Raw genomic sequence first — 24,886 nt, forward strand, 5'->3', positions numbered from 1 at the left:
TGTTTTGGGGGTGTTTCTCTGCTAAGGGCACAGGACTACTTCACCGCATCAATGGGAGAATGGATGGAGCCATGTACCGTCAAATCCTGAGTGACAACTTCCTTCCCTCCACCAGGACATTAAAAATGGCTTGTGGCTGGGTCTTCCAGCACGACAATGACCCGAAACATAAAGCCAAGGCAACAAAGGAGTGGCTCAAAAAGAAGCACATTAAGGTCATGGAGTGGCCTAGCTAGTCTCCAGACCTTAATCCCATTGAAAACTTATGGAGGGAGCTGAAGATCCGAGTTGCCAAGCGACAGCCTCGAAATCTTAATGATTTACAGATGATCTGCAAAGAGGAGTGGGCCAAAATTCCATCTAACGTGTGCAAACCTCATCATCAACTACAAAAAACGTCTGACTGCTGTGCTTGCCAACAAGGGTTTTGCCACCAAGTATTAAGGGTCTTGTTTGACAAAGGGATCAAATACTTATTTCTCTGTGCACAATGCAAATAAATATATATAATTTTGACAATGTGATTTTCAGTTTTTTTTATTTTTATATAATCTATCTCTCACTGGTAAAATTATAGGTGTACAGATGGAAATCTATCTATACAGAGAATGTTTTACAGTGTAACTTTTTTTTTTTTTCACCGTTCTCTTCTGGCAGCAATTCTCTCGAGCCTCTTCTTCTCCACACACTGAAACAATGTGTGAGGAGAAGAAAAGAGGCAGGAGATTTGCTGCCAGAAATGTCAAAATAAAACAAATATGATAGCTGTGATAGATTATCACAGTGATCACATGTTCAGGGACCATCAGATTGGTCCCTGATACTCTGCCAAGTGGCCAGAGCTGTTAGTAACCGCGTGGGCACCTGGCTGTGATTGCGTGCACACAATATTTTGCATTGAAATGCATGTGATCTCTGTGATTGTCACAGCAATCACATGTTCAGGGACCAAAAGATTGGCCCCTGACGCTCTACTCAGTGCCCATGGCTGTTAGCAACAGCCAGGGCACAGGGCCGTGTGCACGCGATCGCGCGTGCACACTCTGAAGTGCCGCCGTAATTGGTCTATACGGCGGACTTCAGAGACCCTGACTGCTGGCCGTAAAAACACAGCCAGCGGTTGGGAACCTGTTAAAGTCTGCTCTGATTTAGAGTATGCTCATTTGACTGTCATGAGGCAGCAACATGGCTGCCTGCCGTGGTCACGTGACCGATAATGTGATCACTGATTTGCCTGTGACACTCCCTCATAGACGTCTACGGGGTAAATTAAGGACTCTAGGTGTAGAAAGTAGAGTTTGTAATTGGATTGAGAATTGGCTCAAGGACCGTATCCAGAGAGTTATGTTTAATGATTCCGACTCTGAATGGTTCCCGGTTATAAGTGGTGTACCCCAGGGTTCCATGCTAGGAGAACAATTATTCAACTTATTTATTAATGATATAGAGCAGGGGTCTCAAACTCGGCTGGGTGAGTGGACCACATATAGAAAAAATGGGAAGTTGACGGGCCACATTACTTTCAAATTTAATACATTACAAAATTATTGTTAATCAATTAGTTATTTGATCTACTATAACACTATATTACTATATTAATAATACTACACTACTATAATACAGCTAGGTTTAAAATTTGAGATATTTCTCCACGTGCTTATTTCAACAATCCAGTTTTCCAGTTTGTGTCGCTAAATGCAGTCCGGCGGCTCAGTTAGCAGTGTTTGGCAGACACACGTCAAGATTGGGCAGCCCCTTTTTAGATAGTGCCACAGTGCCCTCCGTGGACGCTGCCACAGTGCCCTCCGCGGCCGCAGCGCCCTCCGCGGACGCGGCCACGGCCACACACACCCCAAGTAGGTAGCTCCATTAAGGCTCCCTCTAGGAGTGGCATCCCCAGCCAGAGCGTTGCCGACGCTTTAGTTGGGGATTCCTCTACTGTTTGAGCCCCTGACGTCACGGTCTATACAGAGTGACGTCAGGGGATCCTCCTGGGCCGGAATGTGATATCAGGGGACTCCGGCTCTGGGGAAGCCCCTTACATCACTGTCGCTGTAAGGATAGCGAGGTCAGGATTCCACAGAGTCTCGGAGCAGAGCCGATACTAGCGCTCTGCCCGGGACTCCGCTCTGGGGAAGACCCTGAAACACTGTCCATATATGGACAGCGATGTCAGGGAATTCCACAGAGTCCGGGAGCAGAGTTTGTACTAGTGGCTGTGTGTCCTGCAGGTTGCAGATGACAACCCCAGGGGCCGCATGCGGGCCGTGTGCTTGGGACCCCTGATATAGAGGATGGGATTAATAGAACTATTTATATTTTTGCCGATTACACTAAGCTATGTAGTAATGTTCAGTCTATGGAAGATGTTCGTAAATTGCAAGTGAGTTTGGACCCACTGAGTTTGGCAAAATGCTTGCCTAATGAATATTCTAAAACTTTTACTGAAAGATTGCTTCCTCATTTACAAAATACCTTTAAGAGCATAGCAGCTAACGTACGGCCCCTTCCAGAGTTATTACAAGCTACTATAGTTACTTTACCCAAACCAGGCAGGACACCAGACACACCGGCTAATTTTCGTCCCATATCTCTACTGAATTGTGATTATAAAGCTGTATGCTAAAATTTTGGCAGTTAGACTGAAGGTGTTTACCTTCCCTGATTTCATTGGATCAGGTGGATTTTGTCAAGGGGCGGCAAGCAAGTGACGGAACTAGAAGGATTTTGGATCTCATACAGATAGCCAACAAATCTTTGAATCCCTTTTGTCTTTATTTCTCTGGACGCCGAAAAGGCATTTGACGGGGTTAACTGGAGATATTTAGAGGAAATATTGGATACATTTGGGTTCACCTCCTTTATAAAAAATGCTGTTCATTTATAAAAAATGCGTTGTATTCCTTGCCGTCGGCTAGGGTCCTTTCCTCGGGATTTATCTCGCAATCCTTTCAGATAACGAACGGTACACGACAGGGTTGTCCTCTATCCCCTCTGATATTTGTTTTGTGTATGGAACCTCTGGCTGAAATGATTCGGACGTCCCAAAAAGTGTCGGGTATTAAAGTGGGTGACTCTGAACATAAAATTGGACTATACGCTGACGATGTCATCTTGGCCTGTACCTCACCTGAGATTTTGCAAATAATTTCCCAGTTTTCCTCTGTCTCATATTATAAACTTAATGTCTCTAAGTCCCTGATGCTTGCTCTTAATGTGGACCCCCGGCTTAAATCTCGGTTATCAATTCATGATTTGGCTTGGGCTACTTCGGGTCTCCCTTATTTGGGAATAAAGCTGTTTCCTACTCCCTCCCAAGTACTAGCCGAAAACTATATGGAATTGTTAACCTGTCTAAAGTCAGAATGTGCAAGATTGGACAAATTCCTGTTGTCATGGATAGCTAGGATTAATTTAGTCAAGATGCTATTGCTCCCCAGATACTTATACTTATGTAGAACTATACCTTTCCTCATACCCACACATATTACCTCACAGATACATAAATTGTTTCTTAGTTTTATATGGAACCATAAATGAGCACGGGTAGCGAAACACATGCTCTTTCGTAAAGTTCGAGATGGGAGTTTAGGGGTTCCAGATGTTGTGGCGTACAATATTGCGTCCATTGTGGATCAAATATATCCTGTATTGTGCTCTGTCTATTTCTAAATGGTCACAATTAGAAAATAAGGTGGTGCCTAGGTTGCAGATGAAATCGGTATTGGCGGCTGTGTATATGGAAGCTCAATCGCCGCCGTCCTTGTTACAATCCATGACTGATGCCGTAAAGACGTGGCGATTTGTATTCCTGTAAACAAAATTGGGTGTATATCACTCTGGAGCATATTCCTATACGGGTTATATCCCTCCTGTCCCCTCAATTACCTGTAACTCCCTGGATTAGGGCAGGTATAGAATCGTTCTCAGATTTATATGATGGTGGGGGTATCTGCTCCTATGAGATGCTGGCTGACCAGTATGATTTATCGGGGATTTCTCATTTTCATTATTTTAAAGTACGTCATTTATTACACTACTTGTCATTCCCTCCAAAGCCCCCTTATTTTTCTACATTTTATAAATATTTATTTCAGTGGCCAGGATTTCAGAAAGGCCTCTCCTGTATTTATGTTCTTTTGCTGTCTAGAGGATTGGAAGAAAAAACCTCTTAAATGGTCAAATGGGAAAGCGAGTTGGGGGATTCCTTTTCAGCGGCACAATGGGCTAAGGCATCTAAATGGATCTTTCAACATACTAAGTGTATCAATCATTTCGAACTCACTCGTAAAATTCACGTCAGATGGTATTTGACACCGGCCTGGGTATCGCACATTTTCGGGGGAGCATCTAGTGTATGCTGGAGGGGTTGTGGCCATCTTGACTCGGCTCTTCATATGTGGTGGTCTTGCCCGACCGTTATTCCTTTGTGGGTAGAAGTGTTTAACCTGATATCTGAAATCGCTGGTATTCCAATACCTAGTAACCCGGAAATGGGCATTCTAGACATAGGGTTGAAGACTATCCCTTGGGCATTTAGGACGGTTGCTCATCATATTTTACTGTCAACAGGAATTTTAATTGCTAGATCTTGGAAATCCCCCATCTCTCCACTCATTTCTGAGGTTCTGAGAGAAGTTAATAGTAATTATCATCATTAAACTATGCTTAACTACTCGATTAAGGGACATGACAAAATTGTGGACTCCTGGAGGCCTTGGAGTACTTCTAAATATCTTCTTTAACTATCTCTAATTTTTTATCCTTGTTGGTAGGAGAATTGTCACAAAATTTTCTCTTTTTTTCCTTTCTCTGCTTGATGCAGTGATTTATAATTTCGTGACATGATATTTGTGACTGTTTATTTTTGTTTTTTAATTTTGTTATGTTGTCTTTTTGATCTGGCATTGTTTAGAGGTCATCAGTTTGTACTTTGATTTGTAAAAAACGTTGCAAAATTCAATAAAAATGTATTGTTTAAAAATAAAGAAAAGAGACGACTAATGGGGGACATGATTAACTTCTATAAATATATGAATGGCACATACAAAAAATATGGTGAATTCCTGTTCCATGTAAAACCCCCTCAAAAAACAAGGGGGCACTCCCTCCGTCTGGAGAAATAAAGGTTCAATCTGCGACAAGCCTTCTTTACTGTGGGAACGGTGAATCTATGGAATAGTCACCGCAGGAGCTGGTCACAGCAGGGACAGTAGATGGCTTTAAAAAAGGCTTCGTTAATTTCCTAGAACGAAAAAATATCAGCTCCTATGTCAATGGATGGAAATTTTTCCCTTCCCTTTTCCCTTCCCTTTACCCATCCCTTGGTTGGACATGTGTTTTTTTCAACTGTACAAACTATGTAACTAGATGTAACTATAACTAGACCAAGCACCGCTTTAAAAGGAACTACTATCACTGTATGGCTATGTTCAGACAGTGAATATTTTCTGCTCCGTGCACCAGTTAAGTAGAAACTAACCAAAAGCAATTCCAGCCAAAACGGCAACTCTGGCCCCACACCAATCTCCTAAGTAATACTACCAAAATGACCATAGCAAAAGTGGGAACCCATTTTAAAACTTTTTTAAAAATTGACTTTACTGACCTGAACTCTCCCTGTGAAATCAAAGATACTGTTCTGGTTATTTTTTTTCCATCGCCGGGCCGTGTTTTCCCGATTTTGCTAAATGCTTTAACAAACCAAATATAGACTCTAAGCTGGGTTGGACCTGATAACGCAATTCCCAAAAGGTAGATCGACACCGATACGGCCGGAGACAAAAACAGAACAGACAAGTATCTGATTACTGTAGAGGTCTGAGCTAGTCCTGGCCCCCTATCGTTTATTTATACTTGTTCTATATTCATGCAATACCATAAGACAATAAGACAATAAATATCATACAAGACAGTATTTTGGCTAACATACAGTAACATAACAATTGGAAATAGTCAGTCCTTCACCTTTAGTACAGTTCTAGAGAATTCTGAGGACAAACATGTTTTCTTCCCATGTCTCTACTCCCCCTGACCTATGTATTCAATCAAGCAAATTCTTGCAAAATGATAACCAACTCTTTCCTCCCTTCCTTTCCTAAAAATAACATCTGTAATAACAGTTCATTCTGATTAACTATTGGGATTACTTTAACATTACTCCCCTCTTTTTATCATTTGGCTAGACCTTTTAACTACTCTCCCTTCCTTTTCGAGAAAAACCCAAAGGTTCGTCCTACCTACACAAGGTATAGAGATACTAATCTCCATAAATTGTGGGATGTTCAACATCCATCCAGACGATACTTGAACTTAGGTTTTCCCATGTTTTCCCATTCCCCTCTAGCTATTGTTAATATAGATTCTAATATGAGGACTGAAAGAGTTAGTTAAAATATACATATATTGTTTAACACTTATGTGATATATCTTATATGTCAGTAATCTGCTCATTCTTGTCTTTGTCAAATCAGTTCATTTCCACAATAGATGCAGTCTTTGATGTCATCAAGCGATTCCTTTTCACATGTGTAGCATTTTCTCTTCATAGGCGCAATCATGATCATGACTGGGGTATCGTTTCGTTCAGGGGGAGGTCTTTTCTGTTTACGGCTACAATTTGAATCTATTATTTTCCTAAAAACGAGTAGAATCTTGATTTACTATTACAAGTATTAGTGCAATCATAACAACTTGCAAAAGTACATGATATCTTTCTTTTAGTTCTTGCGCTTGTTTAATATCATAAGCAACTTGCATCATTCCTGTAGGGCTAATATAGTGACAACATGCTGGTCCTACTATTTGACAAAGTCCTCCTTGTGATGCAGTTAAATAATCCAATGCCATAGTGTGTTGATTAGTAACTACTATTAATTGTTTAGTATAGGCAGAATTCACACTTATAGCATCGAACAGATAATCAGTAATATTGTCGAATACTTCTGCTAAGGCTTCCATACGTTGGGCATTCTGAGTAGTTCTTATTAAGGTAGAAACTGGACTACCAATGATAGGCAGAGCCATCATTAACTCTTCCTTCCAACCTATTTGTAATAATGGTTGTGTATGCCGAAACTTAAGACTACATTTACTTATCATATGTTGGGGCATACTCTGATACAGGAGTTGATCAGACTTCCATGTCCAGGTGGCTGGTTCTATCCTTGCAAGGGTATATGTTCCCCCAGCTCCTTCAGGAAGCCATCTGTAAGCATTATTTCCACAAATTATATAAATTCCTTTTGGAAGCTCAAACTGTCGTTTGTTAACTAGGGCACTAACAATGGATGTTAAGAGTAGTATTTAGATAAAGGCACCAAGAATCTGATTCTTTGTTAGTTACCCACTGATAATATGCAATAGGCCTACATAAGGAAAAGTTTGTTCTTTCTTGGATCAAGTGACATTGAATCCGCCCCATCTCCTGCCATACTTGCAACATTTTCTTCATTTTCTTTGCTGATGGAAAAGGCCTTCATAGCCTCACAATCTCCCCTATGCCCAAGAGGAAATTTATCGGCATGGTGCCAACTAAAATTATGAATCTCCCGAACTAAAGAGTAATCTATTTCCTGATCCTTTAAACTTTTACTGGCAAAACTTATTTGTAGGTTTTCTACAGGCAAACTACCAGTTTGTATAAAGGTCATCTCTTTTGTTCCCCAGACACCACCTTGTTTTCTAAAATCAAACCAATTTCCTGGCTTGGATGTTAGGTTTGCTTGCCACCAGGGATACTGTATCCATCCAGCAATGGGTAATGCCATTAGGACTTTCCCATTGCGCTCCTCCTATATTTAATGGTCTCAACTCCCAACAATCATTTTGGAATAATTCTTGTTCTGAGACAGGAGTAGCAAAATATAGCATAGACCTTGCAGACATAGGAGAATGTGTGCATATCCAGCAATCGGTCAAATTATATGTTTGTGTAACTATACCGTGGTACTTGATGAACTTATTATCCCACTCCTCTTCCTCCAGCTGCTGGTACCCTTTTGCAAAAGCATACATAATTATGCTGATTAATAACACAGATACTGAGAAATACTTCCCCATTATATTGTTAGATCTTATAAAACTTTTTGCAATGAGAAGCATGTATCCAGGTTGGTTTTTCCTCCAGTTTCACTGAGGTAGGGGTGATCAGTTGGACCTGGAATGGACCTTCAAATCGCGGTTCCAGTGATTTGCGGACGTGCTTTCGAACCGTAACCCAATCTCCAGGTTTTAACTGATGTGCACCGGGTATGGAAGAGGGATCTGGAATGGAACTGAAAACATAATTATGAATCTGTTGCAAATTTTTCTGTAGTGCTCCTACATACTCTGTCATAATTGAGTACATTGACTGAAGCTGCTGGGGGAAATACAAGCCAGTTTTTGGAACACTGCCAAATAAAATTTCAAAAGGACTTAATCTTTTTTTCATGGTTGGCGTCATACGGACAGAGTGTAGGGCAATAGGTAGACATTCAGTCCATGGTCTATTAGTTTCTGCCATTACTTTCTGAATTTTAAATTTTAAAGTCCCATTTAATCTTTCGCCCTTCCCACTGCTCTGTGGCCGGTATGGAGTATGGAACGATTGGGTAATATTGAAAGCTTGCATGATTTCTTTAAGGATTTCTGTTGTAAAATGAGTACCTCTATCACTTTCAATGACTTCGGGGACCCCATATCTACATACTACTTCTGTAAGAATCTTTTTTGCCACTGTTTTTGCATTAGCTTTAGCAGAGGGCCAAGCTTCAGGCCATCCTGAAAACAAGTCAACACACACTAGGACATATTCATAGACACCCACCTTAGGAAGCTGAATAAAGTCTATTTGTAGTCTCTGAAACGGGTATAATGGCTTAGGGGTGCATTTCTGTGGCACCTTCACAGTCTTACCAGCATTATGACAGGCACAAATGGCACAGCTCTGCACATATTTAGCAGCTGCGTTGTTGAACCCTGAGGTCACCCAACCTTGAGCAACTTGACTTACCATTGCATCCTTGGACTGGTGCGTAGGGCCATGAGAGAGAGTACACAACATAGTCTGTAAAACACAATTTAATCTTTAGGTTGTATTCACATGTGGCGTTTTGCTGGCGTTTTGCATTCCATTGTAAAGCAAATAATTACTACAAAAATTACATGTGTGAATACTGTCGTAAGGTACTCTTACATGGGGTGATTATCAACTAAAAAAATCCTAGTATCGAGTAAAAGTTCACAATCATTGGCCAGTGTAAACGTGTGCAGTGTTTGCATGATCAGCGAGAACTTGCTTGTTTATCGAATCTTCTTTGATGACTTAAAAATTGTTTGTCAGTGGCATATTCCCTCCTCAGACAGGAGATGTTAAATTGTTGACCAGAAATGCAAGAAATATAATTAATAAAAAAAAAACATATGATTATTGTTACATATAAATGCCTGTCTTTGTAACATCAACGACTTGCTGTAGCGCTGAATGGCAGTCATTTTTATGTATTTATCTTCACATGTAAAAGGACCCTTAGATAGTGATTAATTTTGACCACATGTGCCAAAACTGTTGTAAGAAAATAGTGTCCATGTATCAGTCGTGGTAACAAATTGTCTTTCATTCTCGAGAGCAGGTCTTAAAATGGAGAAACAGATCCGATGGACTTCTCTGGGCAATACTGACGCTGTGGTAGCATGCCCTATCCTGTTCTTTTGTTGAAAAGCTAAATCTATTCGTTCAGTCTTATGCGAAAATGCATTTAAAATGAAAAAGTCTTTACTATGTAAGGAGAGTTATTTTTAGCTCTGCTCATTCACCGTATTCCTCAGTCAGAGCTGTAGACTGATCGAGAAATATCTCCGTTACGCTGCCTGATTCTTCTTTCCTGTACAAAGCTAATAAGAACATCTCCTGGAGATCTTGTGTGCCTGCGTCTGCTGTACCTTTAACCAAGGCACACTGGTAACAGGATGTTGTTGGTCGAACAATTGAACCACGTGATTGTCTGCTCCCAGATCCAACAGTTGGGAGGATCTGTTTTCTGTTTTCTAGGCGTGGATTTCTACTGTAACATTTCCACCTTGTAGCAAGTTCTAAATGAACAAGCAGTAGATAAAATGGTTCAGCTAATTTGATCTTAACACTGGCTTGTAATGAAAGTGCAACTAAGACAAGACGGGCAGTAAAAGTTTACTAGGTAAGTGGTTATTCCTAATTTGCATGCACATATTTTAATATAACTTCTGAAGTGAGCAGTGACTGAAATGAATGGAATTTTGTCAGACTGACAATGTTACTGAGCAAAGTAAGAAAGTACATTTATATGATTAAATCCTGCTAGGAATCTGCTGAGCGAATAAATACGATTGATTGTACTGCCGTGGCAAATGTTGCAGTGAGTTTTACAAGTGCTGGCAAATAAGTAATTTTTTTAATGGTTAAGTGATAAGTAAATTGTTAAATGATTTTCTCTCCCAGGCCAGGTTCACACAGGGACAATGATGCCCGGTTATTACAATTTGAACTGGTGTACTGTATTTCCCAATACAGCACACACCTGTTGGGGAATACTGTGCACTGTACAGAACAAGAAGGGGGGGGGGAGGAATAGGAGTGAATGGAGTATCTGTGGATGTAATTGTCATTTTACTAGTGTGTCTTCTGGTTGTCCTGTCAGTTGTGACTAGCAGCAGTAACCTCAAACATCAGTCAGAAAGTTGAATGTTATGCTGCTGGAAGAAATACCTTTTAGTATAGAAGCCATACCTGAGTAGCTGCTGATAGCGATGCTTAATGTGCCCTTCCCTCCATGGATATTGAGGGATTGTACAAACCCTATGACCATCTGAATGTGGCTATATAAAGGATTTTGTACAACTTGCCCTAAAGCGCCTATAGATGTGAGCTGTGTATCTGCCCCTAAACCTGCAGACGGTGACTGCAGCCATTTCTGTCATAATCCACTGTTCTACCCAAGATGCAGGGACATCATGGAATATAAACTCATACTCCAATAAATAATTGTGTAACGACTCCGTTTTACTGTGAGACGACTCCACGCTATAACAGGAGATACAGCCCCACTACAAGGTTGTACCTTATTATTGTACCGTATTCTACTTTGGTCACACATTACAGATTGAAAGGTCAGTATTTTGATCCAGTGTTTTGAAGCCAAAACCAGGACTGGATCTTAAACACATGGGAAATAAAATGAAAAGCCTTAAAAGTCTTCCCTTTCCTTATTTTGGGCTTAAAAATACTGACCAATTGTGCAATGTGTGAATGAGGCCTTTAATCTATACTTTCTGTAATTACGACCATTTTAAGCTTCGTTCACATCAGCGTTGGGGTCCCGTTCTGACGTTCCTTTGGAGCTGTCCCTCAGAATGGGACCCTGAACAGACACAAACGGAAACCAGAGGTTTCCGTTTCCATCACCGGGATTGGTGTACGTTTGTGTCTGTTCAGGGTCCCCTTTCTGACGGAAAGCTCCAACGGAACGGCCGAACGGGACCCCAAACGCAGATGTGAACGAAGCCTTATGTACAATTTTGCCTATTTTTTAACTTTTTTTGTGCTTCCTGATGCTGTAAAATTGTCATTGCATATACTTCATTCATTACCTACTTGCACCATTGGTATTTTTTTTCTTTAGCTTTAGTTACGATCCAAGTGACCTGTGTTTGTATCCTTGGTTGTCAAATACAAATTTACATTATACATTACTCTGACTGCGAGAACTGTAATGTGTATATAGTACTGAATGAGGTAGGGTTTATACATTTAGGGTATGTTCACGTGACCGATTTTTCAAGTGGAAAAATCTGACATGGATTTGCAAGACAATTCCTGGCAGTGTGTTTCTGCTATCTATAGGACGCTGCTTTGGTTTAGTTTTATTATGTGGATTTCAGATCCGAATCCGCGCAGTTTCCATGCTGAAATCCACATGACAATAGTTTGGTGAACATGGCCTTAGCTTTTGTTTTTCTGAATTGGCCATTTACACATGGAAATATTTTTACAGGAAATGTCAATTCCATATTAATCTTCTCAGGAAATACTGCATTGTTTTTGGCAAGGTCTTCCAACAATAAAATATCTCTTACCGTGGCTTGGCAAAAATATGTTTGACCATGTTGAATTTTCTTGAATCTAATCAAACAATCTATTTTCCACTGAGATTTGCAGTGCTAGGTTACAGGGCAGATATGCAACTTTTTTCCATCCTTAGGCCCAGTTCACACAGAGTTTTGACGCGGAGACCGTTTTTGAATCCGCGTAAATAAACGTCCGAAATTACCTCCCATTGATTTTAATAGGAGGCGGAGGCTTATTTTTCCTGAGCGGCTTTTAGCCGCTCGTGGGAAACAAAAGCGGCATGTCCTTTCTTGCCACGGTTCCGCCCCTGACCTCCCATTGAAAACAATGGGAGGTAGAAAAAGCATTTTTGGCTGCGGCCGAAAAACGCCACAATAACCGTGGCAAAGTGCAGACAGGTCAAAATCGGACACGCGTTTTTTTTAAATTCTTCTTCCAGGATTGGTGAGGTGAGGGGTTAACAGAAAGGTGTATATATACGGCTAATAAGGCAAGGGATACCTGGTGTGTGACCAGGTAAAGGGGATAAATAATCCTGTCACATTATGGCCAACTCCAGCAATAAGAGGAGAAAAGTACTTAAAGTCTCCTACAAAGCAGCCCACAGACGGGTTGATGAGATTGAGATCTGGGGAATTAGGAGCCCAAGTCAAAGCCAAAACACTTTGTCAAATTCCTCAAACCATTCTTGAACAGTTTTGCAGTGTGACAAGGTGTATTATACTTCTGAAAAAGGCCACTGCTATTCGTGAATGCCTGTAACATCCACGGCCGCGGACCGTCGGGACTACTCACCCCCCGACAGTGGCAGCCATGGACTTGTGAGCGCTGGTCCGCATTTCCTCCCGAGGAGACGCCAGCGCTCACTTCCGCTCCACTTTGCTGTGTCCCGCGGGGGGCGCGCCCACGCTCGCGCCCGGCCTTGAAGGTGCCAGTGTGCGTACATGTTTAACATCACTAATTAGCCCATGATCACCCTGGATTTAAGTAGGACCCTGCCCTTTTGCTCATTTCCTGAGCGTTGTTCGTGTTCCTCTGTTAGTCTGCAAATGGTCTCTTAGTGTTATCCTGTTCCCGTTGTTCCCTTGCCCTGCTACCTGTATCCCGTGTTGTAGTTGTTCCTGTGCCTGCTATAGTGTTGCGGTCGAGTTCTGCCATCTGCCACGTCTGTTGTGTTACATCACGTCTGGTGTTCTCTGTCTCGTCTGCATCACCTGCCGTCAAGATCCTGTCTGTGCCTAGCCGTTGCTACTGTCTGGACTATCACAGGTACCCTCGTGCTTGGACTATATATATATTATCTTGGTACACTGTAGTTTGGCCAGCTGCCATCCCGCTACTGTGGGGCGGCCCAGTGGGTCCACACACCCACAGATCGTGACAGTACGCTCAGGCCATGGACCCCGCTAGTCAACCCAAGACCATGACGACGTCACAAGCCATGCAGGCAGACATAGAGACCTTCTGTCAAGACAGGACCAACTCCTCCTGGCGGTGAATTCCAGTGCACATTGGCTGGATGCGCAAGCTGCAAACGCCACAGCATCTGCTCCTGTTGCTCCGGCTGTTCCTCCTGCTACACCACCTGTCAGTGCCAGTGCCGACTTCCGATTCTCGCTGCCGCTATCTCTTCGCTACGACGTAGACGTGAGGTCCTGCAGGGGATTTCTAAACCAGTGCCAGATCCACTGGCTCTTACATTTCAGCATCCCTGTTGCCCTCATTAGCTACTCCACCTGAGGAGCCTATGCAAGTAGACTGCCTCAAATGGTATGTCTAAGAAAAGCATTCAGACGCACTTGGGGACCATGTCTGTATTTTGGCCTCGGAGGCCATTTTGTGTGTCTGTGTCCCCAAAAACCCAAAAGCTCCAGTGCCTAGGTTTGGTTAGACAGGCAACCCTAGACGGAAGGGCGCTAAATAAGAGACTCTCCCAAGTTGTCCATCCCCATGACAATAGTTTCTTGCAAAAAGACGCACCGGGTCTCGGCCTATCTGGACTCCGGATCCGCGGCAAAGTTCATCCAGCAAGATCTAATGGATCATCTCCAGTTGCCCACTGTTCCTCTGGAGACGTCTTTGGCTGTTGTCTCAGTGAATGGTCTTCCTCTGCCCGATCCGATCGTGTCTGAGACCAAGCCACTGAAGCTCCAAGTTGGAGCTCTTCACCCAGAACTGATTACATTCCTTATCTGGCCTAAAGCAGTCAATCCGGTTTTGCTGGGTCTGCCTTGGCTCCAGTTGCATGCTAAAGTCCTGGATTTGAATTCAGTAGAAGTTCTCCAATGGGGCCCCAAATGTCCCCACTGCTGCCTGGCACAGATCCATTCCATCCAGCCTCCGCTGCCTCAGTCATTGGTGGGATTGCCCACACATTTTTCCCAGATTGCAAACTTCTTCAGCAAAAAGGAGGCTGAGATGCTTCCTTAACACCGGTCTTACGACTGTCCGATTTTGAACTGGTACCTAACGTGGACGGGTATATCCTCTCTCCTTGCCAGAAACTCAGTCCATGTCGGCCTATATCAAGGAGAATCTTGAGAGGGGTTTCATACGAAAATCTTCCTCCCCGGCTGGGTTGTTCTTCGTTAAGAAGAATGACTGATCTCTTCGACCCTGCATTGACTGTGGTCTCAACCAGATCACGGTCAAGAACAAATACCCGTTGCCACTAATATCCGAACTGTTTGACCGCATACTAGGAGCCAGGATTTTCTCAGAACTAGACTTGCTTGGGGCTTACAATTTGATCAGAATCCATCAAGGTGACGAGTGGAAGACTGCATTCAACACTCGAAACCGGCACTAGGAATACCTGGTGATTCCCTTCGGTCTGTCTAACTCTCCTGCGGTCTTTCAGGAATTTGTTAATGATATCTTCCGAGATCTCCTCTCTCTTTGTTGTGGTCTATCTCGATGATATTTTGATTTTGTCTCCAGATCCGACAACTCATCGGAGACATGTTCGTCAAGCTCTGCTGCGTTTATGGGAGAATCGCCTGTATGCCAAGCAGGAGAAGTGCGTCTTTGAAAAAAATTCTCTGCCCTTCCTGGGCTACATCATCTCGGATCAAGGTCTCAAGATAGATCCTGAGAAAGTAAAGTACGTCCTGGAATGGCCACGTCCTCAGGGCCTGCGGTCCATACAGCGTATTTTGGGATTTGACAACTTTTACTGGCCGTTTTATCTCAAACTTCCCTATACCAAGAAGAGTGTGAACTCCAAGGTGTGGAGCCCAGAGGCAGAATCTGCATTTAATAGCCTCAAGAATGCCTTTACCTCAGCCTCAATCCTTCATCATCCTGATGTCTCACGACCGTTCTCGTTGGAGGTGGACGCTTCCTCTGTTGGAGCAGTTGAACTTCTGTTCCAGAGAAGCTTCAAAGGAAAGGCAGTGGTGTGTGGCTATTACTCAATACATTTTTCCTCCGCTGAGCGCAATTACTCTATTGGGGATCATGAGTTATTGGCCATCAAATTGGTGCTGGAGGGGTGGAGACCTCTGCTAGAGGGCGCAGCTCATCCCATCCTGATATACCCCGACCGCAAGAGCCTCCCTTATCTCCAGTCGGCTTAACGGCTAAACCCTCGTCAAGCCAGGTGGTCGCTGTTCTTCACCCGTTTCCAATTTGTGCTCCACTACCGTCCTGACAAAAATGTGAGGGCCGATGCCCTATACAGGTCATTTGAAACAGAACATTGTGGAGTCCCCCAATGTATCATAGACCCAGCGGTCCTGCACTATTACGGCTAATCCCCTGCAAGTTAGAGACATCCCTCCAGGGAGGACTTTTGTGCGGTTGGCAGACAGGAGGAGAATCCTTCGCTGGGGACACCACTCCAAACTGGCTGGACAGGCGGATGTTCGTAAGACTCAAGACCTGATAACTCGTAATTTCTGGTGGCCCATGCTGCCCAAAGATGTTATGGACTTTCTCTTTCTGCACTGTGTGTGCTTCAAACAAGGTTGCTCACTCCAAGCCTGCCCTTCTGCCTGTATCCAATGCCCCTTGGCAGCACATTGCAATGGGCTTTGTCACTGAACTCCCTCCCTCAGCTGGATGCCATACAGTCTGGGTGGTGGTGGACCGGTTCTCGAAGATGGCACGTTTTGTCCCGCCTACCTTCTGCTCCTCGACTGGCAAGTCTCTTCATTCAGCACATCTTCCGCTTGCATGGCTTGCCCCTTCACATAGTGTCCGATCGGGGGATTCAATTTACCTCCAAAATTCTGGAGAGCCCTCTTTAAACTCCTGCATGTGAGATTGGACCTTTGCTCAGCCTACCACCCCCAGTCCAATGGGCAAGTCGAGAGGATTAACCAGATCATGGAAAATTATCTCTCTCTTCCTATGGCGGCTACGTCTCAGGTACCCGCAGCTGACTCTGCATTTGGGGACTTTCTTCATATCTAGCAACAGACCCGTTCCTGTATTCTGCTGGCAGTCGATTGCATGAAGTGAAAGGGAGACACTAGAAGAAGAGAGCCGCCTCCGTATCTTCCGGGTACCAAAGTCTGGCTGTTCTCAAGGAATATTCATCTGAAGGTTCCTTCATACAAATTTGCTCCCAGGTTCCTCGGACCTTTTGAGATCCTGCATCAAATTAACCCGGTCTCCTGTAAGCTTCGGCTGCCTCCTACCCTCAAACTTCTTTCATGTGTTCCTACTGAAGCCTGTGGTCCTGAACCGCTACACTAAAACTCCTAATCCTGCAGTTGCTCCTAGCGGTTCTTCCGATGTGTTCGAGGTAAAGGAGATCCTGAATTTCAAGAAAGTAAGAGGAAGGACTTTTTATTTGGTGGCTTGGAACTGGTTTGGTCCAGAGGAGAGGTCCTGGGAGCCAGAAGAGCATCTCAATGCTTCTATCCTCATTAAGAAGTTGCTCTCTCGCTCTGGTCCCAAGAAGAGGGAGTGTAAGAGAGGGGATACTGTAACGTCAATGGCCGCGAACAGTCGGGATTACGAGCCTCTCAACAGCCGCAGCCATGGTCTGGTGAGCGCTGGCCGCATCTCCTCCCCCAGGAGACGCCAGCGCTCACTTCCACTCTCTGCTGTGTCCCGTAGGGTGTGTGTGCACACTCTCGCCTGGCCTTAAGGGGCCAGTGTGCGCTCATGTAAAACATCATTAATTAGCCCATGATCACCCTGGACTAGAAGGGCCCTGCCCCTTTGCTCATTGCCTGAGCGTTGTTCATATTCCTCTGTTAGTCTTGCAAATGGTCCATTAGTGTTATCCTGTTCCCGTTGTTCCTGTGCCCTGCTACCTGTATCCTGTGTTGTAGTTGTTCCTGTGCCCTCTATAGTGTTGAAGTCGAGTTCTGCCACGTCTCTGCTGTGTTACACCACGTCTGGTGTCCTCTGTCTCGTCTGAATCACCTGCTGTCAACATCCCATCTGTGCCTAGCCGTTGCTACTGTCTGGGCTATCACAGGTACCCTTGTGTTTGGACTATGTGTATCAACTTGGTACACTATAGTTTGGCCAGCTGCCATCCCGCTACTGCGGTGCGGCCCAGTGTGTCCACACACCCACAGATCGTGACCAAGCCTCTATGTCCTCAATTTCTCTAGCAGAGATTGTAAGAGGAGTCGTGCATATGACTAAATCTATCAGGGGTAGAATACTATCTCCAAACAGTTTTGATAGCAGATTCATAATGAGATACACATCTGAATGTGGTAGCAATTAATTTCAAAGAGTAAGTCTTTTGTGAATTAGCAGTTTAATTGGTTTAGGTCTCTCTCCCAAGCAAGGAAGGGGCAAGATTTAATAAATGAGGACTTAGAGCCTAACATAGAGTAAAGAAGTTTAAGGCAGTTAGAGGTAGCTAATGGAAGTGACCAAAGTTGAAATAATTCAGCATTGGAAGTAACCTGACTTGGGTCAGTGGTTGAGATAAGGTGTCTAATTCGACAAATATTTAAGAAGTCATTGTGGGAAATCCCATATTTAAGAGTCAGGTTGTTATCTGGAGTCAGTTGAATTCCGTCTAACAAATCTTGTAATTGGGAAATACCCTTTTCCTTCCATGGTCTCAAATCTATATCCGGGATAATATTATGAAATAATTTTATAGGTGTCCCTTGCTTTAGAGAGAATACCAAAGACAGGCAGTCAGAATGGAATTTCCTCCAATAAAACATGGAAGTAGATAAAAGATAGGGGAGGGGGGAGGAGATGGTAAACTGAGTCAGAGAAGCTATTAATAGAGATCTCAAATTATTACCAGGCGCTAGAAAGGTTTCTATATGTGTCCAGTGTTGAGACACATCCCCAATCCACCAGTTCCTTAATAGAGACACCGAAGTTGCAATAAAATAGTCAGAAATATTTGGAAGGCCTAAAGGTGATATTACACGGCCCGACGTGGGCCGTGTGAACGAGTGCTGATCGAGAGAGCTCGTTGATGGGCGCTCGTTTGCTCCTTTCACAAGGAGCTATGTAGGCGGATGAGCGCTCGTTACTCCGATCGCTCGTCCCCATACATTTCTATCATGTCAGCAGCGCATCTCCCTGTTTGCAAGGGAGATGTGCTACTGACATCGATAATAGTTTAGGCATTTAAAACTATGCAATCAGCCGTTGAACGAGCATTTATTTGCACAGGGTAATTATCAGGAACGCTTTATCTCTACTTAGGATTGTAGAGGCTATCCTTTGTTTACCTGGCTTCCAAATAAAGGCATTCAAAAGTTTTGTACTTTTTATTGAAATAGGAAACCGGCGGATAGGCACTGTTCTAAATATATATAATATTTTAGACCCATGAGATCTTCGATTTTTTTTTTTTTTTTTTTTTTTATTTATTTTACAACAGCATGTTCGCTTCTATAGTTTTTAGTAAGGGGAGGTAGTTTCATTTATACAGACTTTGTATTGAGCTGGTGACCTTTTTGCCGAAATATTTAACATGTTGTGGTTGCCAATCCATAGGGAATTCGGATTTGAGGAAATCTAATGACTCAGGGAGGATATTAAAGGGCAAGATTTGAGATTTGCTTACATTGATTTTGTAGGAGGAGAGAGAACCAAATTCTTTAATTATATTCATTGCTATTTCCAAGGACTTTTCTGGTTGTTCCAGAGTCAATAAAATATAATCTGCAAAAACTGAAATGTGTTGACTGTTGCCTATGAGAATACCTTTTTAATATTGTCATGTGATCGACGTGCTTGGGCCCAAAGGCTCTATGGAAAGTATAAATATCAGGGGAGAAACGGGGCATCCCTGTCTAGTTCCATTGGAAATGTCAAAACTCTCGACTTTCGCGGAAGGCGTGGAGTAGAGCGCTTAAATCGCGTTCAATATCCCATTCCTAATCCCTATCTTTTCTAGTACAGATAAGGCAAACGACTAGTGCACAATCCTGCACAAAATCTAGAATGTTGAGAACCCATCTGGTATTTTCTGTAAACTGTTGACCTTTTTAACAAAGCCAACCTGATCTCCTCCAATTAGGGTGGGAGTGGTGCAAGGTGTGTAGCTACTCTTTACGCAAAGCGTAATCTTTTCATAAATTTTGAGGTCTGTTTAGCAGAGACATCGGTTTGAAATTTTGTGGGGAGTCTGGTGTTTTGCCAGGGTTCGGGAGTGTGAGAATAGTTGCTGATTAACATTTCTTGTGGGAAGGATCCCTCGTTAAAGGCATATACAAGAGCAGAATGTAAATGTGGAAGTAAGACATCCATAAAGGTTTTATAATATGCATATGTGAGGCCATCTGGGCCGGGTGCCTTCTGTAGAGTAAAGGATTTAATAATGGCTTCCGTTTCGGAGCTCTGTAAGGTGGCATCTTAATACTTCCTGTTGGTGTTGGGAAAGGGAGGGAAGATTTAGTTTATTCAAAAATTGGGCGGTGGTAAATGCTGGGTCAAGAGATGACTCAGAAGGATTCCATAAATTCTTTAGCTATATATCTGGGGTCATACCGTTTTGAACGATTAGGTAAGTGGTAAAGGTGTGGGATTCTAGTCTTAATTTTGCTGGCTTTCAAACGGCGAGCCAATAATTTACTTTATTATTTTGTGAATAGTAGTAGGTTTGGTCAAGGTCTTTTCAGAAATATGTAATAGAACATCTTTCAATTGAATGCGACGGTCTCTAAGCTGTGACGTTTGGTCAGGTGTTATAGAGGTTTTATTTAGTGTTTCCAAAGAGTGTATTTGCGTAAGAAGATCGTGTATTTTTTATATATATATATATCTTTCAACCTTGGCTCTATGGCCTAGATGAATAAATATACCTCTAATAAAGGCCTTATGAGCGTTCCAAAGTGAAAAGGGACTTGTAACTGTATTTTCGTTCAAGTGGAGATATTCCTTAAGGACAGTATCTAATTTTGCTTTATATTCTGTGTGGCCCAATAAAAAGGGTTACGACGCCAGAGACGCATTGGTTTTGACATAAGATTCCTCTATTTGTAATGTGATAGCTGCATGTTCCGACCATTTAATAAGATCAATAGAGGTGTGCTTAGCCTTATGTAGTAAATTGCATGTGCTGGGGAATCAAAGGAATAATCACTCTGTTGTGATGAATATGTCATACATCTCATTTTTGTGTAGAAAAAGGCCTAGTGTTAGGGAGAATGTTCTATGTGCAGCGGAAGTGTCAAGATCTCTGTCGTGAATAGTATTGAAGTCACCACATAGGATTAAGTGGCCCTGCAAGACTTTTTGGCGTTTCTGGAGAAATCTATCCAAAAACCTGATCTCGTGATAGATAGGAGCATATAAAGCGCCTATGGTATACACAATATTGTTTATTTGACAAACCTGTACTATAAATCTTCCATTCGGATCTATAAATTAACCGTAGAGATAGGGCTATGCGCTACAGAATTCCTGATTCCTGACATATCCCACATGTGGCTCTAGTGTGCTAATAGACTGAAGCACAGGCCTCAGAAACAAAGGAGCACCTAGAGGATTTTGGGGTCTGCTTTTTTTTTTAGATTATATTTTAGCCACCATGTCAGGTTTGAAGAGGTCTTGTGGTGCCAAAACAGTTGAAAATCCCCAAAAGTTACCCCATTTTGGAAACTACACCCCTCAAGAAATTTATCTGGGGATATAGTTAGCATTTTGACCCCACAGGTATTTTGCTATATGTATTGGAGTTAGTCTGCGAAAATGAAAATCTGCTTTTTTTTTTTCTTAAAAAACATAGAAATTTGTAATATTTACAAGGAATAAAGAAGAAAATGCACCCCCAACATTTGTAAAGCATCTTCTTCCGATTACAGAAATACCTCATATGTGGTAATAAACTGCTGTTTGGACCCACAGCAGGGCTCAGAAGGGAAGGAGAACCATTTGGATTTTGGAGCGCAGATTTTGCTGGATTGGTTTTCAGTGCCATGTCGTGTTTGCAACGCCCTGGAGGGAACAAAACAGTGGAAACACCCCAAAAGTGACCCCATTTGGGAAACTACACCCCTCAAGGCCGTGAAAATGAATATCAACATTTTTGTTCACTAAAATGTTGAATCTTTTCATAACGGATAAAGGAGAAAGTCACCCTAAATTTGTAACGCAATCTCTCCCGAGTATGACCATACCCCACATGTGGTAATATTTGATTTTTTTTAATAGAAATTAATTAACCTTTGCAGGATTGATCCTTTTTTGCTTTTCCTTTTTCGTTTTTCACTCCCCGCATTCCAAGAGCGATAACTTTTTTTTTTTTTTTTTTTCCATCGATAGAGCGGTGTGAGGGCTTATTTTTTACGGGAAGAGTTGTAATTTCTATTGACACCATTTAAAGTACCATATAATGTACTGGGAAACCGAAAATATAATTATTTGCGGGGTGATATTGGAAAAAACCTGCGATTCCTCCATTTGTTTTTAGGTTTAGTTTTTACCGCTTTCACCGTGTGGTAAAAACGACAAATTAACTTTATTCTGCTGGTAAATACGATTACTGTCATACCAAATGTATAAAGTTTATTTATATATATATTTTTTTATATTTTACTACTTTTAGGCTGGATTCACACGAACGTTGCGTTTTTGCGCGCGTGAAAAACGCGCCGTTGCGTTGGAGTTGCGTGTGGCATCCGTTTGGGCAGCGTGATAGCGTATTTAACGCGCGTATGGCATGCGTTTTTTACGCGCGTCAAAACAACGGAGGGTGGAGTAATGGAGAGGGCAGCCTACAAAAAGACACCTTCTCCAACACCTGCTTGCTGTGAGCACATGTTCGCATCAAGATTTCACGTTACGTCACACTTTGGCCCGTGTTTGTTGTTTTTGCGTGGTTTTACAGGTAAAAAACTACTATTGCTGCAGATGTCAGTTTAAACTGTGCGCATGTGCTCAAAGTGAAAAGCCACTTCCTGGTTTGTAGTTGTTTTGTCTAGTCTGCTCAACTCATTTACATAGACTTAACAAGTGTTGCGTGAAAAACGCTGTGCGTACGGAGGTGCTTCCGTGTGCTCTGCGTTGTTTTCACGCACCCATTGACTTCAATGGGTGCGTGATGCGTTGAAAACGCTGAATCAACGGACATGTCGTGCCCTTTTTGGCAACGGAGCAACGCTGCGCAAAAACCACGCACATGTCTGCACGGCCCCATAGACTAATATAGGTCCGGGCAACGCGCGTGAAAATCACGCTCGTTGCACGCGCGTATTTTACGTTCGTCTGAATAAAGCCTTACAAAGAAAAAACTTTGTTAAAAAAAAAATAATTGTTTTGTATCAACACATTCTGAGAGCCATAATGCTTTTATTTTTTGGTCGATTTAAGCGGTGTGGGGGCATATTTTTGGAGGAACGAGCTATAGTTTTTATTGGTACAGTTTTTTGATACATACAACTTTTTGATCACTTTTTATTTAGAGCGAAGGTGACCTAAAAACAGTGATTTGGGCGTTTTAAAGTCTTTATTTTTACAGCATTCATTATGCGCTAATAAATACAGTTTTACTTTTATTCTGCGGGTCGGTACTATTACGGCGATACCATATGTATGTATATAGGTTTTTTTTTTATGTTTTGCAGCGTTTGCACAATAAAATCACTTGTTTATAAAATAATTTATTTTTTGTGTTGCCATATTCTGAGAGCCATAACTTTTTATTTTTTATTTTTCAGTCAAAGCGGTGTAAGGGCTTGTCTTTTGCGGGACGGGTTTTAGTTTTTATTGGTACTTTTTTGGGGTACATGCGACTTTTTGATCACTTATTATTCTATATTTTGTGAGGTGTGGTGACCAAAAAATAGTGATTCTGGCATTGTTTTTAGTTAGATTTTTTTGCAGTGTTCACCGTGCGGGGTACGGGAAAAATAAAATTATAATTTTATAGATTGGGTCATTATGAACGCGGTGATACCAAATATGTGTACTGTTTTCTAAAGAGACTTATTATAGAAAAAAAATATATTTTATTTCAACACTTTTGTAAAACATGGTTATTAACTTTTTTTAACATTATTTGTTTTTTTTGTTTTTTTACTTTTCACAATTTCTTTTTTCACCTGCAGCTCTGATCGCTGCTAGAATACATTACACTACCTAGGTAGTGTAATGTATTCCAATTGTGTCAGTGTGACGTCAGTCACTCTGACAGTCTACGAGGACCAGCCAGAGGCATTTAACGGGTTAATTGACTAAATCAGCGGCGATGAGCCGCTGATCAGCAACAGTGGAGTGTCACCTGTCGGGGAGAATTGACCTCCCTGTTCCCGATGCACACTATCACCGACAGTGTGCATTGGGAACTACACAGTGACTCCCTGTCACAGTCTAAAATATACAGCTGGAACAGCTGCAGCAGTGTGAAGGGGCTATCACTTACGGTTCCACACCGAGTGTGTAAGAGAGACTCCTTTAGCGCCATCTTTGATGTAAAGCAAAAGTCCGTTCTTGGTTCATGTTCTATGCATGGTGAGGATCTCCCATATTCTTCAGGCAAATCAGGAGTTGGAAAATTCCATGTGCGGAAAAGCCCAGTTCCCTCTTCAATAGAAGAAATTGAATGCATAGTACCATTGCAGGGTATTAGGATCTTTACAGGGTAGCCCCAACAGTATACAACTTTATGATCCCTCAGAATGGATGTAATAAGAGTGAGATGTCTTTGCAAACGCAAGGTAGCCACATAGAGGTCTGCATAGAGTTTAACCTGTTGGTACAGAGGAGGGAGTTCCGCTTTTTTTCTGGCAATGTCCAGAAGATATTCTCTGTGGAAAAAATGGATTCTGGTAAATTCTTTGGGAGAGAAGCTCTGTCTATGGTAATATGAGGTGCGCACATAGGCATCATGGCTTTGATAAAGGACTGGATATTGCTTCAGGTCCTGTTGTGTAATATCTTCTGGAAATCCTCAGAATTTAATATTCCGCCTGGAGCGGTCTTCTAAATCATTGACTTTAGTGTGTATTTTCATGAGTTCTTCAGCGAACTCATGAGCATTCCCCAAATTGTTGTGAGAGGAGACTAAGTCCCCCATTTTGTTTTACACATGGCCGACTCTCGAGTCCAAGTCCGTGACTAAGACTTGCAGTGGGGAGAGAAGTTGCACAAACTCGTAATGCATGGATTGGCTAAATGGCATGTCCTTGAGCCAGTCAAGGCCTCAGTAATGTGTGAAGAAGTAAGGCTCACCTCTGAGATCGCATGAGGTGTATCATGGAGTTTCTGCCTCTTTTTCTTTTTTTCAGGGCTTCTCTCTATAGGTGAAGTAGAGGTTGCCTGCTGTTTGGCGGAACAAAATTTGCTCCTCTCATTCATCCGTGTGAGGATGTTGGTGGGACTTGCTGGTAAGTATGTTTGCTAGAGCTTGTCCGTCAA

At 42.4% G+C, this 24,886-nt stretch overlaps 1 protein-coding gene across 6 annotated transcripts in view; it reads left to right on the forward strand.

Annotated features, from left to right (window-relative positions):
- RPH3AL (rabphilin 3A like (without C2 domains)) overlaps positions 1-24,886 on the forward strand; it is a 340,146-nt gene that overhangs the window by 42,249 nt on the left and 273,011 nt on the right. For 2 of the 6 annotated variants that reach the window (XM_075852931.1, XM_075852935.1), the window contains exon 1: positions 9,837-10,178. The exons of 2 other annotated variants lie outside the window; for them this stretch is intronic. The gene's annotated coding sequence lies outside the window, so the exon portion shown is untranslated. Of the gene's footprint in view, positions 1-9,836; positions 10,179-24,886 lie in introns of those variants that run through there. 2 more of the 6 variants (XM_075852936.1, XM_075852937.1) reach the window with 2 other exon arrangements.

This window comes from Rhinoderma darwinii, chromosome 2 (genome assembly GCF_050947455.1).
Source record: "Rhinoderma darwinii isolate aRhiDar2 chromosome 2, aRhiDar2.hap1, whole genome shotgun sequence".
Taxonomy (NCBI): Eukaryota; Metazoa; Chordata; class Amphibia; order Anura; family Rhinodermatidae; genus Rhinoderma; species Rhinoderma darwinii.